This window comes from Durio zibethinus, chromosome 8 (assembly GCF_047325235.1).
Source record: "Durio zibethinus cultivar Kanyao isolate XHJ-2024 chromosome 8, ASM4732523v1, whole genome shotgun sequence".
In the NCBI taxonomy this organism is placed as follows: domain Eukaryota; kingdom Viridiplantae; phylum Streptophyta; class Magnoliopsida; order Malvales; family Malvaceae; genus Durio; species Durio zibethinus.
The window spans coordinates 29,825,802-29,842,461 of NC_143169.1; the positions used below are offsets into that span (position 1 = coordinate 29,825,802).

At 28.1% G+C, this 16,660-nt stretch overlaps 1 pseudogene; it reads right to left on the reverse strand.

The window, feature by feature from the left end:
* Window positions 1–5,152: 5,152 nt before the first annotated feature.
* LOC149517939 (25S ribosomal RNA) lies at window positions 5,153–7,561 on the reverse strand (annotated as a pseudogene).
* Between the last annotated feature and the right edge of the window lie 9,099 nt (window positions 7,562–16,660).

The following is a 16,660-nucleotide window of genomic DNA, read 5'->3' on the forward strand; positions in this document are numbered from 1 at the left end:
TGTAGGTGTTGATGGTGGTTAAGGCATGTGCCCGTATCAAGGCCCAACATATGTTGATGGTGTTCAAGGCAAGTGCTCATAGTAAGGGCCAGCATATGCCATTGGTGTTTGAGGTAACTACCTACACCAAAGGCTATTTTTTACCGATACTAATCGAGACATGTGCCTTCACCAAAGGCCTGTATGTAACAATAGTGGTCAAGGCAATTACCCATACCAAAGCTAGCTAATGCCAATGGTGGTTGAGGTAGGTGCCTTACCAAAGGCCAGCTCATGCTGATGATGGTCAAGGTATGTGCTTGTACCATATATCGGCATATGCCCATACCATATACCGACATGTGCCCGTACCATATGCTAATGATGGTCGAGGCCTTGGCTAAAGTTTGATTCTGGGCCCTGATGCACATGCTAGGCTCAGGCATATACTGGTGTCATATTTTTTGCCTAGGGCACCATCACCGAAAGATTGTTGGAGAACCTAGTCAATGGCATTGAGGGTTTCAACGATTGAAGAAGGGGGCCAGGGGGCATGTGCACATGATATTTAATGGGTGCTAGTCCTTAGCCCTTATATTGACCCCTTATCCCCCAAAGAACCTCAACAACTCACAACCCCTTAAAAAAGCATAAGAGCTTTTATAGGTTTGCAACCAGTAGCCATTCAAGTGTTTAAAATAGGGATGCTTTTTTCAAATGGCCATAAGATCTTCTACACTATGAGTTCTTAGCTAAATTTTTTTATGGATGCCTACAAAAATACAAGTATCATGTATACTAAATTTAGGGGCAAAAATCCTTTTAAAAGAATTTTAAAAAATCCCAAACCATGAAAAATTTTAAAAATCATGAAAAACAAAAAATGAGTCATCTTGCCATGAAACTTCACATGAAGGCATAGGGGACTGTTATATGAATTTACAAGCCATAAAAATGGCACTGGCATGGAAAAAATATGAAGATGTGCTTGAACCCAACTATTACCCAGTCATGGTCTGCATGATGCATGGCCTAGCATGTACCAATAATATTTGAGGGAATTACCTACACTAAGGGCTAACATGTGTCACTGGTAATCAAAGCATGTGCCAAGACCAAAGGCCAACATGTCTTGATGGCAATTGAGGAATGTGCATATGTCATAGTCTGTAAGCTAGTCTAAAACCAAGAGTTCTTTTTTAGTAGAGAAATAGTTCCAATTCTAGTAGGACAAGGTCTAAAAGCTAGGCAGACCAAGCCTTGAGGTGTACTAAAAGTCCAGGTCATGAGGAATTAGCCTAGAATAATGGAATAGGTAGTGATCAAGACTCTAGAGGCTTAGGCCTAATGTTCAGGTTTGACAGAATTAAGCTAAGCCTAGGGGTGTGTGTGTGTGTTAGTTAGCATTTTATGAATTTATAGGCAATGATCAAGACTCTAGAGGATTAGGCTCGATGTTCAGGTTTGGCAAAATTGAGCCAAGCCTAGGTGCGGGTGTTGGTTAGCATTTTATGAATTTACAAGCCATAAAAATGGCATTTGCATGGTAAAAATATGAAGATGTGCTTGTGTCATTGGTCAAGAGTCAAGCTTCAAGTTCGCACAACTCCAAGACTCAAGAATGGACTCTTTTGCATCCCAAATTAGCCTAACATAAGAAATAGTGTATGGACACTTTAGACTATAAGGCTTGGCCACTTAGTAAGTTACAAAATGAAAGGCCACAATAAGTGCTTACAGAAAGGCTAACAAAAGAATAAAACAAGGTTTAAGGTAAAAGTAAGGATGTTATTACTCAATGGTTCTAGTGTGTGTACAATAAGGATAAGAATCTCTCTATTTATAACTGAGTCCCCCTTATAATTAGTGCCAAGATACATTTCTAAACTCTAGGGATTACACTGGCTTGAATCCTATGATTTTAGGAGATAAGATATAATTTTTTATTCTAAGGGATTGGTGTTGCTGCATAATCTTTGAGTTGATAATATCATGCTAAATATTAGGCCTTCTAGAAACTAATCCTCCTAGGATTGTGTTCAGGTGTGCCCATACTTGGGCTCGACCATGTACCTACTCCTTAATCATTAATGTTCTTACCTAGGTTTGATTAGATGCTAGTGCAATGCTCATCAATGCCTACCCCTGGGCCTAGCTTAATCCTACCCAAACTAAACACCTTTCCTAGGCCTTTAGAGTCTTTATCACTACCTATCCCATTATTTTGGGCTAGTTCCATATGACCTAGACATCTAGTGAACCTCAAGGCCTGGTCTCCTTAAATGTCAAACTCTATCTCGTTAGAACTTGAACTGCTACTTAACTTGAAGAGAATACTTTGGCTTGTACTAGCTTATGAACCTTGACACTTGAACCCACCTACTGCTTGGTTATGGTGCACATGGCGCATGACTATGGCCTAGGATACTTGCACTTAGTGCACGGCCTAGCATGTGCCGAGGGTGTTCGAAGGAACTACTCGCACAAAGGGCTAGTATATGCCAATGATGGTTGAAGCATATGCTAAGACCAAAGGTGAACATGTCCCGATGGCAGTCCAGGCATGTGCATGTGCCATGGTTTGCAAGCTAGTCCAGGCTTAGAGGCTCTTTTTTAGTCGAGCAACAGTTCCAATTCTAGCAAGACAAAGTCTGATAGCTAGGGAGACTAGGCCTTGAGGCATACTGGAAGTTTAGGTCATAGGGAAGTAGCCCAAAATAGTGGTAAGAGCAGTGATCAAGACTTTAATAGCTCAAGCACGATGTTCAAGTTTAGTGGAAATGAGCCAAGCCAAGGTGCAGGAGCTAGTAAGCATTATATGAATTTACAAGCCATAAAAATGGCATTAGCATGGCAAAAGTATAAAGATGTGCATGAACCCATCTACTACTCGATCATGGTACGCATAGTATATGACCTAAGCCCAGGATACCTATGCTTGGTGTATGGCCTAGCATGTGCCATTGGTGTTCAAGGAAACTACTTGCACAAAGGGCCAGCATGTGCCAATGGTGGTTGAAGCATGCACGAAGGCCAAGGGCCAGCATCTTTTAATGGTGGTCAAGGCATATGCATGTGTCATAATTCATAAGTTGATCCAGGCCTAGGGTTCTTTTTGAGTCAAGGAGCAATTCTAGTTCTAATAAGAAAAAGGGTTCGATTATAAGGGGAACTAGCCTTTGAAGCCTACTGGAGGCCCAGGTCATAAGGAACTAGCCCAAAATAGTGGTACGAGCAGTGATCAAGACTCTAGAGGCTTTAGCACGGTGTTCGGGTTTGGCAAAATTGAGCCAAGCCTAAGTGTGGGCACTAGTGAGTGCTTATGTGAGTTTATAGGCCATAAAAATGGCATTGGTATGGCAGAAATGTAAAGATGTGTAGGAACCCACTGATTGCCCAATCATGGTATGCATTGTGTGAGGCTTGGGCCCAGGATACTCATGTGTGGTGCATGGCCTAGCATGTGTCAATGGTGTTCAAAGGAACTACTCACACAAAGGGCTAACATGTGCTATTGGTGGTCGAAGTATGTGCCAAGACCAAGGGCCAACATATCCTGATGGTGGTCAAGGCATGTACTTATATCATGGTTTGCAAGCTAGTCCAGGCTCAAAAGTTTTCTCTAAGTTGAGGAACAGTTCCAATTCTAGTAGAAAAGGTTCCAACTACTAGGGGGAGTAGGCCTTGAGACCTACTGGAGGCCCAGGTTGTGGGGCACTAGCAAATAATAGTGGTATGGGCAGTGATCAAAACTCTAAAGGCTCAAGCATGGTGTTCGGGTTCCAAGAAATTGAGCCAACCTTAGGTGTAGGTGCTAGTGAACATTTAGATGAATTGACAAGTCATTAAAATGGCATTCGTATGGCAAAAATGTAAAGATGTGCCTGAACCCACCAACTGCTCGATAGTAGTGTGCATGGTATATGTTCTAGGCCTAGGATATCACATTCAGTGCATGGCCTAGCATATGCCAATGGTGTTTAAAGGAACTACTTATACAAAAGGCTAGCATGTGTTGATAGAGGTCAAAGCATGTGCAAAGACTAAGGGCCAACATGTCTCAATGGTGGTCGAGGCAAGTGCATGTGTCATGATCTAAATGCTGGTCCATGACCCAATGTTCTCTCTGAGTCAAGGAGTAGTTCCAGTTCTAATAAAAAAAGGTCTAATTGCCAAGGGGACCAAGCCTTAAGGCCTATTGGAGGCCTAGGTTGAGGGCACTAGCCTAGAATAGTGGTATAGGCAGTGATCAAGACTCTAGAGGCTCAGGCACAGTGTTTAAGTTTTATAGAATTGAGCCAGGCTCAGGTGTAGGCACTGGTGAACACTTAGATGAATTGAGGCATGTGTATGTGTCATGGTCTGAGAGCTAGTCCAAGCCCAAGGGTTCTCTTTAGTTGAGAAATAGTCTCAATTCTAGTATGATAGGGTTTGACTACCAAGCAAACCAAGCCATAAGGCTTACTAGAGTCCTAGGTCATAGGGAACTACCAAAAACAATGGTATGGACAGTAATCAAAACTCCAGAGACACAAGCAAGGTTTTTAGGTTTGGTAGAATTGAGCTAGGTCCGGGTACGTGCGCTTGTGAGCAATGTGTGGTCACACAATCAAACCTAGGTGCAGGCACTGATGATCAAGGTGTTAGCGCACAATCAAACCCATGTGCGGGATTGCCTAAACATAGTCCTAGGAAGATCAAATTTGTGGGCTTCTAGAATGCCTAATACTATAGTACAATCTTTGACAAGCTAGAATTATGCTAAGCACTTGAGTCTCGTAGGTTGATAATTTTTTACAAGTGCCAGCATCTAGCGATGGTGTTCGAGGTAGCATTCTGAACTAAGAGGCTATCATTTGCTAATGTATTTGAGGAAATAATAGGCCAACATCTGCCAATGGTGTTGGATGTGATTGCCCGTACAGACCAAAGGCCAAGTTCTGTCAATGGTGTGCAGGCAGAACTGATCCAAGGGCCAGTTGCACCAAGGGTGAGCCTATTCCTATAATAAATACCAAAGGCATTTGGTTGTCATTTACTTGGATGCTTGAGGTAGGGATGTCATCCACCAGTCCAATTGATTGCAATGGAGAACACCATTCATCCCCTAGCCCAAAGAGGTATGGTTTAAAAAAATAAAGTGAATAAACTTCAATGGGTGTGAAGGGAAAGAATGAATTAAAGCAACAAAGGGCTAAATGTTAGTGGATCATGGCACAGTGGCAGCAAGGCCACTCTACCACTTACAGTACTCCATCACATAATTAAGTCATCTACAAAGGATTCTATCTGTCACTTTGTGGGAATTAAGCTCTAAGGAGGCTCGCATAATTTGTTCACCTTAGAGGTTGCACCTACAACATGTACCTTTGGGGGCCATAGGCTTCTACTGTGGGTTGACAATCGGGTGACAAGCACATACATCATTTTTAGCCCAAATTCTAACTTAGAGGTGTTCAGTCATAATCTAGCACATGGTAGCTTTGCACCATTAACATTTAACCAAGCACGATGACCAATTGTGTGAATCAACAATTCCTCTCTACTAGGTTGAATTACTATTGCGACACTGCCATCAATAAGGTAAAACTAACCTATCTCATATTAGTCTAAACCCAACTCATGTTTTCTATTAGTGGGTGAACAATCCAACACTTGGTGAATTTGGCTTCACAATGATAGGAAAAGTTGGTATCGAAGGATCAAAAAGCAATGTTGCTACGCATGCTTAGCTACCACTAGCCAGTTATCCCTATGGTAACTTTTCTGACACCCCTAGCTTCAAATTCCAAAGGTATAAAGGATTGATAGGCCATGCTTTCATAATTCATATTCGTACCAAAAATCAAAATCAAATAAGCTTTTACCCTTTTGTTCCACATATGTTTTCTGTTCTCATTGAGCTCATCTTAGGACACCTGTATTATCTTTTAACAAATTTACCTTCCCAGCCAAACTCCCCACCTAAGAATGTTTTTTGCCTAGATTGACTAACTGAGGCTGGCCTTAGGTCCAAAAAAAGGGTCGTGCCTTACTTTCGATTCATAAAATAAGTAAAATAACGTTAAAAGTAGTGGTATTTCAATTTCATTTGAGGTCTCCCACTTATCCTAGACCTCTCAAGTCATTTCACAAAGTTAGACTAAAGTCAACTTAATAAGGTCTTCTCTTTCTATTAATTCTACCAAGCCTGTTCCCTTGGCTTTGGTTTCACTAGATGGTAGACAGGGACAATGGGAACCTCATTAATCCATTAATGTGCATCACTAATTAGATGACAAGGCATTTGGCTACTTTAAAAGAGTCATAGTTACTTCTGTCATTTACCCATGCTTGGTTGAATTTCTTCACATTGACACTCAAAACACTGGGTAAAAATCACATTGTGTGAACATCCGTAATGACCATCACAATACTTTTCTTTTAATTAAACAATCAAATTCCCCTTGTCTGTATCGGTTCTGAGTTAACTATTCATCATCCGAGAAAAGCCCTTGAGGGAGCCTTTCCCAGTCCATCCCTTGATCAGCATGCAATGACCTACTCTCGCCATGGAAGCAACTCGAGTAGTGGTCAAGTAGCTGATGGTTTGACACTGGGACCCTTATGCCTAGCCCTTAGAGCCAATCCTTTTCTCGAGATTACAGATCCATTTTGTCAATTTCCTTTGCCTACATTGTTCCATCGACTAAAGGCTATTCACCTTGGAAACTTGATGGATTTATAAGTACAATTAGACACGGATAGTATGATCTTTTAGGTTTTTAAGGGCCGTTGAGGGTTTACCAAACACCACGTGATGTGTGGTGCTCTTTCAACCATTTCTAAGGTGGGTAGGCAGTTAAACAAAAAAGATAACTCTTCTCGAGGCCCTGCCGATGACTCCAAACTCCCTAACATTGCCATTAGCCTCCGCATTCTGGCTAAGGAATTTTAACCTGATTCCTTTTCAAAGCTCGCACTTAATACACTGTTGGACTAACTCCCCCCATTCTTAGGATCAACTAATCCATGTTCAAGTGCTGTTCACATGGAACCTTTCCCCTCTTCGACCTTCAGAGTTCTCATTTGAATATTTGCTATTTATTTCAAATAGTTATAACCTTTTGTTTTGTGATAAACAAATTGTTTATGTCCATACAAGCTTATTTGAAATAAAATAATACTAGTTTATTAATATTTCAAAAATTAATAAATAAAAGATTTATAAAATGAATCTGTTTACTAAGTAAGCTCAAATTATTATGACTATTTGAGCAATTTTTTATTTCAAAAAGTTAGGATCTTTTGTTTTGTCATAAAACAATTGTTTCTATTCATATAAGTTTATTTAGACTAAAATAATACTACTTTATTAATATTTTGCAAGTTAATATGTAGGAGATTTAAAAAATATATGTTTATCGAACAAGTTCAAATAGTTATATCCATTTGAACAATTATCCATTTTAAATTATTATGACCTTTTGTTTTGTGGTAAAAAAATTGTTTCTATTCATACAAAATTATTCAAAATAAAATAATACAAATTTATTAATATTTTGAAAATTAATAAGAGATTTAAAAACTAAATCTATTTACTAAACCAATTCAAATAGTTATAACTATTTAAACAATTATCTATCTCAAATTGTAATGATCTTTCTTTTGTCATACAACAATTGTTTCTTTTCACATAAGCTTATCCGATTAAAATTATACTAATTTAATAATATTCTAAAAATTAATAATTAAGAGATTTAAAAAATAAATATGTTTGTCGAACCAATTTAAATAGTTAAGACTATTTGAACAATTATCTATTTCAAATCGTTCTAACCTTTTGTTTAGTCATAAAACTATTATTTTAGTTCATACAAACTTATTCAGAATAAAATAATACTAATGTATTAACATTCAAAAAATTAATAAGTAAGAGATTTAAAAAAATAAATATGTTTACTGAACAATTTTAATTAGATATGACTATTTGAACAGTTATCTATTTAAAATAGTTTTAACTTTTTGTCTTGTCATAAAACAATTGTTTCAATTAATAACGTATCCAAAATAAACTAATACTACTTTATTAATATTTTAAAAATTATTAAGAAAGAGATTTAAAAACTAAAGTTGTTTTCTAAAGTAATTCTAATAGTTACGACTATTTGGACAAATATCAATCTCAAATCATTATGATCTTTATTTTGTCATAAAACAATTGTTTCTGATCATACAAGTTAATTCAGATAAAAATAATACTAATTTAATAATATTTTCAAAATTAATAAATAATTAAAAAAATAAATATGTTTGCTGAATCAATTTAAATAGTTAAGATTATTAGAATAGTTATCTATTTCAAATCATTTTGACCTTTTGTTTAGTCATAAAATAATTTTTTAGTTTAAACAAGCTTATTCGAAAGAAAATAATACTAATTTATTAACTTTCCAAAAATTAATAAGGAAAAGATTTAAAAAAATAAATCTGTTTACTGAACAAGTTCAAATAGTTATAACTATTTAAATAATTATCTATTTAAAATCGATATGAACTTTTGTTTTGTCATAAAACAATTGTTTTAGTTCACAAAAGTTTATCCAAAAAAAAATAATACTACTTTATTAATATTTTAAAAATTAATAAGAGATTTAAAAAATAAATCAGTTTACTAAATCAATTTTAAATAATTATGGATATTTAAATAATTATCTATTTTATTACCTTTCATTTTGTTATAAAACAACCGTTTTTCAACATACAAGCTTATTTGAAATAAAATTGTTAGTACTTTTTGTTTTGTCATAAAACAATAATTTTGAACATACAAGTTTATTTGACATAGAATAATACTAATTTATTAATATTTCAAGAATTAATATGAGATTCAAAAAAGAAATCTATTTACTGAATTAGTTCAAACAATTATGACTATTTGAACAATTATCTATTTCAAATTGTTACAACTTTTTTGTTCTGTCATAAAATAATTATTTCTGTTCATATAAATTTATTTCGAATAAAATAATACTAAATTAATAATATTCTAAAAATTCATAATAAAAAATAAATTTGTTTATCAAACCAGTTCAAATAGTTAAGACTATATGAATAATTATCTATTATTTTAAATCATTATAACCTTTTGTTTTGTTATAAAACAATTATTTCAACCTATCCAAGTTTATTCATAATAAAATAAAACTAATTTATTAATATTTTAAAATTTTATAAGAGATTTAAAAAATAATGTTATTTATGGAACCACTTCAAATAATTATACTTATTTGAACAACTATATATTTTAATTTGTTATAACCTTTTGTTTTCTCATAAAATAATTATGTCTATTCATACAAGCTTATTCAAAATAAAATAATACTAATATAATAATATTTTGACAATTAATAACTAAGAGATTTAAAAAATAAATTTATTTAACTATTTGTACTAGTCAGGCCAGTAGATTCATTTTTTAAATCCGTTATTTATTAATTTTTAGAATATCAATAAATTAGCATACTTTATTCTGAATAAGACTATATCAATAGAAACAATTGTTTTATGACAAAACAAATGGTTATAATGATTTGAAATAAATAATTGTTCAAATTGTTATAACTACTTGAATTGGTTTGGTAAATAGATTTATTTTTTAAAATCTCTTATTAATTTTCAAAATATTAAAAAATAAATGTTATTTTATTCAAAACAAACTTATATGAACAGAAATATTTATTTTACGACAAAACAAAAGGTTATAACGATTTGAAATAGATAATTATTCATATATCCTTAACTATTTGAATTAGTTCGACAAAAAAATTTACTTTTTAAATCTCTTAGTTATTGATTTTCATAATATTATTAGATAAGTATTATTTTATTCCGAATAAGCTTATGTGAACATAAATAATTATTTTATGATTTGAAATATATAATTATTCAAATAGTAATAACTATTTAAACTAGTCCGATAAGTATATTTATTTTTTAATTCTCCTACTTATTAGTTTTTGAAATATTAATAAATTAATATTATTTTATTCCAAATAAACTTGTATGATTAAAAAAAATTGTTTTATAACAAAATAAAAAGTTCATAATGATTTCAAATAGATAATTGTTTGAATGGCCATAATTATTTAAACTAATTCGATAAACTGATTTATTTTTTAAATCTCCAACTTCTCAATTTTTGAAATATTAATAAAGTAATATTATTTTATTTTGGATAAGTTTTATTAAACTAAAATAATTGTTTTATGATAAAACAAAAGTTTATAACAATTTTAAATAGATAATTGTTCAAATAATCATAACTATTTGAACTTATTCAGTAAATAGATTTATTTTTTTAAATTTCTTGCTTATTAATTTTCTAAATATTAATAAAATTATATTATTTTATTTCAAATTAGCTTGTATGAACTGAAAAAAAAAATTTTCTGACAAAACAAAAGGTCAGAATGATTTGAAATAGACAATTATTCTAATAGTCTTAACTATTATAATTGGTTTGGCAAGCACATTTATTTTTTAAATCTCTTACTTATTAATATTTAGAATTTATTAGTTTAGCATTATTTTATTTAGAATAAGCTTGCATGAATAGAAACAATTTGTTTTATGACAAAACAAGATCATACTATTTGAGATAGGTAATTGTTGAAATAGTCATAACTATTTAAACTAGTTTGGTAAACAAATTTAGCTTTTAAATGTCTTATTAACTTTTGAAATATTAATAAATTAGTATTACTTGATTCTGAATAATTTTGTATGAATAAAACAATTGTTTTACAACAAAACAAAATGCCATAATGATTTGAAATAGATAATAGTTCAAATGGATATGACTATTTGAATTTGTTTGGCAAACATATTTATTTTTTAAATCTCCAACTTATTAAGTTTTAGAATATTAATAAATTAGTATTATTTTATTTCAAATAAACTTGTATCAATAGAAACAATTGTTTTATGACAAAACAAAATATCATAATGATTTGCAATAAATAATTGTTCAAATAGTCATAACTATTTGAACTCGCTCGTTAAACATATTTATTTTTTAAATCTTTTACTTATTAATTTTTAGAATTTTAATAAATTAGTATCATTTCTATTCTGAATAAGTTTTTATGAGCAAAAACAATTAGTTTATGATGAAATAAAAGATCATATGATTTGAAATAGATAATTGTTCAAATAGTCATAACTATTTGAATGTGTTCAAAAAACATTTTTTTTCTTATTAATTTTTGGAATATTAATAAATTTAAATTATTTTATTCAAAATAAGCTTGCATGAACAAAACCAATTATTTTGTGGCAAAACAAAAGGTCATAATGTTTTAAAATAGATAATTGTTCATATAGTCATAACTATTTGAACTTATTTGGTAAATGGATTTTTTTTTGTTCTCTTACTCATTAATTTTTGGAATATTAATAAATTAGTATTATTTTACTTCAAATAAACTTATATGAACTGAAACAATTGTTTTATTACAAAAGAAAAAGTCATAATGATTTGAAATAGATAAATATTTAAATAGTCATGACTATTTGAACTTATTTGGCAAACAAATTTATTTTTTTAAATCTTTTACTTATTAATTGTTGAAATATTAATAAATTAATATTATTTTAATTTAAATAAACTTGTATAAGCAGAAATAATTGTTTTATGAAAAACAAAAAGCCATAACAAGTTGAAATAAATAATTACACAAATAGTCATAACAATTTGAACTTGTTTGGTAAACAAATTTATTTTTTACATCTTTTACATTTTTAATTGTCTTAATATTAATAAATTTGAATTATATTATTTGAAATAAGATTGTATGAATAGATAAAATTCTTTTGTGACAAAACACTAGGTTATAGCAATTTCAAATAGATAATTGTTCAAACAGTCATAATTATTTAAACTTTTTCAGTAAACAGATTCATCTTTCTAAATTTCTTTATTATGAAATTTTGAATTACTAATAAATTAGTATTATTTTATTTTGAATAAGCTTATATGAACTGAAACATTTCTTTTATGACAAAACAAAATGTCATAACGATTTGAAATAGATAATTATTCAAAAAATCATGATTATTTGATCTAGTTTAGTAAACATATTTATTTTTTAAATTTTACTTATCAATTGTTGAAATATTAATAAATTAGTATTATTTTAGTCCAAATAAGCATGTATGAATAGAAACAGTTATTTTATAACAGAACAAAAAGTCATAAGATTTAAAATAAATAATTGCTCAAATAGTCAAAACTATTTGAACTAGTTTGATAAATAGATTTATTTTTTAAATCTTTTATTAATATTTGAAATATTAATAGATTAGTATTATTTTAGTCCAAACAAATTTATATGAACAAAAGCATTTGTTTTATGACAAAACAAAAGGTCATAATGATTTGGAATAGATAATTGTTCAAATAATCATAATTATTTGAACTGGATAGGTAAATAGAATTATTTTTTAAATCTTTTACTTATTCATTTTTGAAATAGTAATAAATTCATTTTCTTTTATTCCAAGTAAACTATTATGAATTCAAAAAAACTTATTTTATGACAGAACAAAAGGTCATAACGATTTGAAATCGATAACTATTCATATAGTCTTAAATATTGGAACTGATTCGGCAAATAAATTTATTTTTTAATTCTCTTAGCTTTTAATTTTCATAATATTATTATATTAGTATTATTTTATTTCGAATAAGCTTGTATGAACAAAAATAATTCTTTTATGACGAAACAAAAGGTTATAACAATTTGAAGTTTATAATTGTTCAAATAGTCATTGCTGTTTGAACTAGTTTGGTAAATATATTTATTTTTCAAGTCTCTTACTTATTAATTTTTAAAAGATTAATAAAAAGTATTATTGTATTCCGAATAAAATTGAATGCTCAAATACAATTGTTACATGATAAAACAAATGGTCATAGTGATTTCAAATAGATAATTATTCATATAGTCTTAACTGTTGAAGCTACTTCAGCAAACAAATTTATTTTTTAAATCTCTTAGTTATTAATTTTGGGAATATTATTAAATTAGTATTATTTTATTCCAAATAAGCTTATATGAATTGAAACAATTATTTTACGATAGAACAAAAGGTTACAACAATCTAAAATAGATAATTGTTTAAATAAGAACTGATTCAGTAAATAGATATATTTTTAAATCTCCTTCCTATTAATTTTTGAAATTTTAATAAATTAATACTATTTTATTCCAAATAGGCTTGTATGATGAAAAACAATTATTTTATGAAAAAACAAAAGTTTGTAATGATTTGAAATATATAATTGTTCAAATGGCCATAATTATTTGAACTAGTTCGATGTATTTTTTAAATCTCTAATATATCAATTTTTGAATTATTAATAAAGTAATATTATTTTATTTCAGATAAGCTTTTATAAATTGAAAAAATTGTTTTATGATAAAACAAAAGGTCATATTTATTTTAAATAGATAATTATTCAAATAGTCATAACTATTTATTTTTTAAAATTTCTTGTTTATTAATTTTTTGAATGCTAATAAATTAGTATTATTTTATTTTGAATAAGCATGCATGAACTAAAAATACTATTTTATGACAAGCGAAAGGTCAAAATGATTTGAAATAGATAATTGTTCTAATTTTCTTATCTATTTGAATTAGTTTGGCAAACACATTTATTTTTTAAATATTTTATTAGAATATTATTAATTTATCAATATTTTACTCCAAATAAGCTTGTATGAACAAAAACAATTGCTTTATGACAAAAAATTATCATACCGATTTGAGATAGATAATTGTTCAAAAAATCATAATTATTTGAATTGGTTCAATATAAAGATTTATTTTTTAAATCTTTTACTAATTTTTGAAATATTAATAAATTAGTATTATTTTATTTTGAATAATTTTGTATGAATAGAAACAATTATTTTATGACAAAACAAAAGGTCATAACATTTCGAAATAGATAATTATTCATGTAGATATGACTATTTGAACTTATTCGATAAACAGATTTATTTTTTAAATCTCCTACCTATTAATTTTCAAAATATTAATAAATTAGTATTATTTTATTTTGAATAAACTTGCATGAATAGAAACAATTGTTTTATGATAAAACAAAAGATCATAACTATTTGAAAAAAATAATTGTTCAAACAAGCATAACTATTTGAACTTGCTCGGTAAATAGATTTATTTTTAAATCTTTTACTTATTAATTTTTGGAATATTAATAAACTAGCATTACTTATTTTGAATACACTTGTATGAATAGAAACAATTAGTTTATGACAAAACAAAAGGTCATAATTATTTAAAATAGATAATTATTCAAATAATCATAACTATTTGAACGTATTCATAAAACATATTTTATTTTTTAAAATTTTATTTATTAATTTTTGGAATATTAATAAATTTATATTATTTTATTTGAAATAAGCTTATATGAACAGAAATAATTATTTTATGATAAAACAAAATATCATAATGATTTGAAATAGAAAATTATTTATATAGCCATAACAATTGGAACTTGTTTGGTAAATAAATTTATTTTTTAAATCTCCTACTCATTAATTTTTGAAATATTAATAAATTAGTATTATTTTATTTTGAATTAGCGTATATGAACTAATATAATTGTTTTGTGATGAAATAAAAGGTCATAACAATTTGAAATAGATAATTATTCAAATAGTTATGACTATCAAAACTTGTTCAATAAACATATTTATTTTTAAAATCTGTTACTTATTAATTGTCAAAATATTAATAAATTAATATTATTTTAATTCATATAAGCTTGTATGAACAAAAAAATTATTTTATGACAAAACAAAAAAGTCATAATGATTTGAAATAAATAATTGTTCAAATAGTCACAACTATTTGAATTTATTCAGTAATATAGTTATTTTTTAAATCTTTTATTTATTAACTGAATATTAATAAATTTGTATTATTTTAATTGAAATAAGGTTGTATGAATAGAAAAAATTATTTTATAACAAAACAAAAGATTATAGCAATTTGAAATAGGTAATTGTTCAAATAATCATAATTGTTTTAACTTGTTCAATAAACAGATTTAGTTTTTAAATCTCTAACTTATTAATTTTTGAAATATTAATAAATTAGAATTATGCTATTCCGAATAAGCTTGTATGAATAGAAACAATTGTTTTGTGACAAAATAGAAGGTCATAACGATTTGAAATACATAATTGTTCAAATAGATATAACTATTTGCATTGGTTAAGCCAACAGATTCATTTTCTAAATCCGTTACTTATTAATTTTTAGAATATTAATAAATTAGCATTGTTTTATTCCAAATAAAATTGTATCAATAGAAATAATTGTTTTATGACAAAACAAATGGTCATAAAGATTTAAAATAAATAATTATTCAAATTGTTGTAACTAATTGAACTAGTTTGGTAAACAAATTTATATTTTAAATCTCTTAATAATTTTCAAAATATTAATAAGTTAATATTATTTTATTCCAAACAAACTTATATGGATAAAAACATTTGTTTTATGACAAAACAAAAGGTCATAACGATTTGAAATAGGCAAGTATTCATACAGCCTTTACTATTTGAACTGGTTTGGCAAACAATTTTTTTTTAAATCTCTTAGTTATTAATTTTAATAATATTATTAGATTAGTATTATTTTATTTTGAATAAGCTTGTATGAACATAAATAATTGTTATATAACAAAAGAAAAGGTTATAATGATTTGAAATATATAATTGTTCAAATAGTTATAACTATTTGAACTAGTTTGCTTAACAGATTTATTTTTTAAATCTCCTACTCATTAATTTTTGAAATATTAATAAATTAGTATTATTTCATTCCGAATAGGCTTATATGATGAAAAACAATTGTTTTATGACAAAATAAAAGTTCATAACAATTTGAAATAGATAATTGTTCAAATGGCCACAATTATTTGAATTGATTCGATAAATTGATTTATTTTTTCAATCTCCAACTTCTCAATTTTTAAAATATTAATAAAGTAATATTATTTTATTTTGGATAAGCTTTTATGAATTGACACAAATGTTTTATTATAAAGCAAAAGGTCATAATGATTTTAAATTGATAATTGTTCAAATAGTCATAACTATTTGAATTTGTTCAGTAAACATATTTATTTTTTAAAATTTTTTGCTTATTAATTTTTTGAATGTTAATAAAATAATATTATTTTATTTCGAATAAGCATATATGAACTAAAACAATTATTTTATGACTAAACAAAAGGTCAGAACGATTTAAAATAGATAATTGTTTTAATATTCTTAACTATTTGAACTGGTTCTACAAACACATTTACTTTTTAAATCTATTGCTTACTAATTTTAGAATATTATTAGTTTACCGATATTTTTACTTTGAATAAGCTTGTATGGATAGAAACAATTGTTTTATAACAAAACAATGATCATAATGATTTGAGATAGATAACTGTTCAAATAGTTATATTAATTTAAACTAGTTTGGTTAACAGATTTAGATTTTAAATCTCTTGTTAATTTTTGAAATATTAATAAATTAGTATTATTTTATTCTGAATAATATTGTATGAATAAAAATAATTGTTTTACGACCAAACAAAGTGTCATAA